This window comes from Pholcus phalangioides, unplaced genomic scaffold, assembly GCF_987345545.1.
Source record: "Pholcus phalangioides strain wild (caught in Gottingen) unplaced genomic scaffold, Ppha-v1.0 ptg000041l_1, whole genome shotgun sequence".
In the NCBI taxonomy this organism is placed as follows: domain Eukaryota; kingdom Metazoa; phylum Arthropoda; class Arachnida; order Araneae; family Pholcidae; genus Pholcus; species Pholcus phalangioides.
In genome coordinates, this window is record NW_028301627.1 from 2,801,647 (window position 1) to 2,805,416 (window position 3,770).

Here is a 3,770-nt window from a genome sequence, read left to right on the forward strand (position 1 = left end):
GGAAAACTCCATAGGACGTAGATGAGCCTCTGTTTAAATTATTTTTCTAAAAAATATATGATCAAATAAAACTTGTGAGCTCTTGAAATAAAAACTTCAAACTCTTGTGAACATGCAATGTTAAAAACATAATAAATATTTCGTCTCTAATTAGCTATGAAAGCTTTTTATTTCTCGTATGCAACCCATTCACGTGCGTTTGGCCAATAGCCCATGCTTTTGATTCCTGCATTGAATCATGGGATCAATGATTGAATCGAATCGAAGAACTAATTTTATAATTATTAAAAAGAATAATTTTAGGATAAAAGAAAATTTAAAATTAATGAAAAAATAGTCACAGAATTACTGAATGCAATAATAGTAGCAATAACTGCAAATCTGATAGAAATCAGAATTATTAAGGAATTGTCAACAACAATTCAGAATTGTTAAAGGTAATAATTTATGAAAGTAATTTAGTGTTTCAAAGAAATAATTTCGTGATTGATGAAAATTTAAAATTAATGGAAATAATAATTTTCGAATTACCGGGACAAATTTCAGATTTAATGAAAGAAATAATTTATCAAAAGAGTTAATTAATTAATGATAGAAAGAAGATCGTTAACCGTCGCTTGAGTATAGAAGGACATGCACTCTTTATGTATGACACTGTATGTGTTTGTTGAGAAATTCTGAATATTGAATGATTCAGATGTCAGAGCAATCTCTCGAGCTCAACAACAAATTCCTTGAATTTTTTTTATTCTTCCTGAAAATTTTGGGTAAATTCCGAATTAATTTGAACGAGAAAATATATTATTTCTTTTGTGAGAGAGAATTAGCTCTCTAGAACAGGGCCGTCTTAAGGGCATCATTGGGCTCCGGGCCAAGTGATTTTTCTGATGCCCTGCCTGGCCAATTTTTGAAAATTTCAACGGATTCTCGTTTTTGCGAGTCCACTCTTCTCTTGAGGCCCCCGGCCGTGCCCGAGAGGGCCATGCGTTAAGACGGCACTGCTCTAGAACAGTGTTTCCCAACCGGTGTGCCACGATATTGTTTAAGGGGTGCCGCGAGATATTATGGAGATAAGTAAAAAAAATATAACAGTCCACTAGAGGTCTTAAAATAAATTCAGCCAAATTTTAATTACTCTCATGCCTGACAGATTTATCGGATAAGTCATCCTCTGGTGGCAGTGCCAGCAATGTGAGCTTTGACCTGAGTTTGGTCTGGCTGCCCATGTACGGCCCCGTTAAGCACACACGATCTCTAAGAAAAGAGAATTCGTTAGCTTTCTAATTTAATGGTCTAGGGTGATCTGGCAATTTAGAGGACGTGGGCAGGCCCGTCATTTATGGGGGGGGGGGCAGGGGGCCCCTGGCTTTTGAAAATACACTACAAATGGTATATATATATATATATACAAATATATATATATGCGTACCTTTGGTACATGCTACTTGCCCCCTCCCCCCTGGAAAAAGTTGAAATGACGGCCCTGGACTTGAGTTCGATTCCCCGCAAGGCCAATTTCCTTTCTTGAATTTATCTTCGCATCAGCAAGCTACCGAAACCTTCGAAGTAATAACGGAGAGTGACACCCACACCTTCAGATAAGCTGATAAAACCTCATTTGTCAACACTTATCAAGATTTAATAGAAACGTTCTTTCCATCTTTTCCACTGAGAATTTCGACTGGGTTGTCTCACTATTTCATTTCACAGACAATGCGGAGGAAATAGATTTTACTGCTCGCGAACCAGGTGAATTTATTGATCTTTGCCCCGATTCCACTCTCAAAGGCAAGTTCACCTTGAGTGAGGCGTTGGTGTAGCTGCTTTTTGTCTTGCACTGAGAGAGGAGTATCCTAATCTAATGAAGAAAGCAATTAATGCACTTTTTCCCTTTTCAACATCATATCTACGCGAGCAAGCTTTCTCAGATATGGCGACAATAAAATATAAGGCAAGAAATACTTCTACTAAGACTACTACTCAACCGTACACGCACCTCGTTCTAATTCCTCTATGGAACTTCTAAAAAATTGATACATGCCGGAATGTGCGTGTATGTGTTGTGAACCTAACGTAACGTTTGTTTCTGTGTAATGCTTGTTATGTGTAGTGCTGCCATCTATCAAGAAATAGACTGCAAGACCCAGAGAACAATTGACGCGTTCCGTTGCCAACTTTAAAGCCTGATTTCAAGTATCTGTTCTCTAAGCATCAATTACAAGTTTCACTTTAATGATTAATCGAACAAAACTTTACTGATGTATTTTTACTTGATGATTTTTGTTGTAGTAAACTGCATTCTGATTTCAAGGAAAGGTGCCCCAAATTTTTAATGTTATTCCCAAGGGTGCCGCGAACTTCAAAAAGTTGGGAAACGCTGTTCTAGAATATCGATAGCAGAAAATCGAGGAAGAGAGGTTGCCATATTGATGAGTAATTTCCTTGTTCCTCCACGCACGAAACACTTGCTTCCTTACAAGAAAGAAATATTTATTCCCCCCCCCCCCCCCCACCCCTCGTCGTTTGCTACCCGTTAAATATCTTTTTTTTATTCGAAAAATCGATTTTTCGTCTTCAGGATATTCTGAGTCAAATGTTGTAATTCAAAAAATTCATTTTTGTTAATCAAGAGTCAATTAATTTTGAGACCTGTGAGGCTCAATTCTAAAATTTAATTTCCCCCCCCCCCCATTCCTTTTCCGTGCTGTTTCCGACACTTGAGAGAAATTGTTGTTGTAAAATATTGTGAGGGAGAGAAACTTTGAAATAATGTGACACGATTGAAATTGGTCTCTGTCATCGAATCGAAAAGGTGTTAAATTTGAAATTTTTTTAAGATTTTCCTTTGTCTAGATTCAAATTTTTCGGAATGTCATGAAATAAGAATATTTATGTATGATGTCGGGTATCGTTTGGAAGCTTATTTTATTTCACAAATTGAGGTGATAATTTCAAAATTGTGTGATTCAATCAAAATTCAATTCAATTTTTCTTTGTTAGACTACCTGCCTGAACTGTTGTCCGAACACCTTCAGGAGGAGTAATTTTTCTTTTTGTTGTTCACATATTTCCACCGATAGATGGCAGCACAATTTTTTGAATATGTGTGTGTGTGTTGGGGGGGGGGAGGGGAGAAGGTTGAAATTTAATCAAAAGGGAAATTTTGCTTGACGAAGATTCGATCATCGCTCATGAATCGACAGCAAAGCGGTTGAGAGAATAATACGTTACGCCCATTTAATGTTAAAATTGGCTGCAAAGATGGTCATCAGCGCCACCTAGTGGCAGGAATACGAGGCTGTCGGGAGTTTGGATTGACCACGCCCCTATCTATTTGGATTGATAGTTCACTCCCTTCCCCAAAGCCTTCCTTTTTTCCCCCTTGCCCCACCTGTTTGATGCATATTGTGTATTATTTAAAGCCCAACACGTTCGATTAGAAATTATTACTTGTTTAATAATTTATTTGTAATCTGCTCTGGATGGCTCTTTAAATGTCAATCTCTGAAAGACTAGACTTCTAGAAGAAAAAAAAAATTCTAACAACAGGAAGATATATCAAGTTATCTGGGAGCAATAAAATTTTTAAAGAAAATTTTGGTTGCACAGCAAATTATAATCAATGGTTTTGACATATACAAAATATTTCTCATCTCCAAAATATATCCATGTAATACGGATTATGGAATATTCAGCATACCGAGGCCAATTTCTAATCAAAATATTTAGTACAAATTTGGCAATTTACATCAACCTGTGACTTTTTTAAC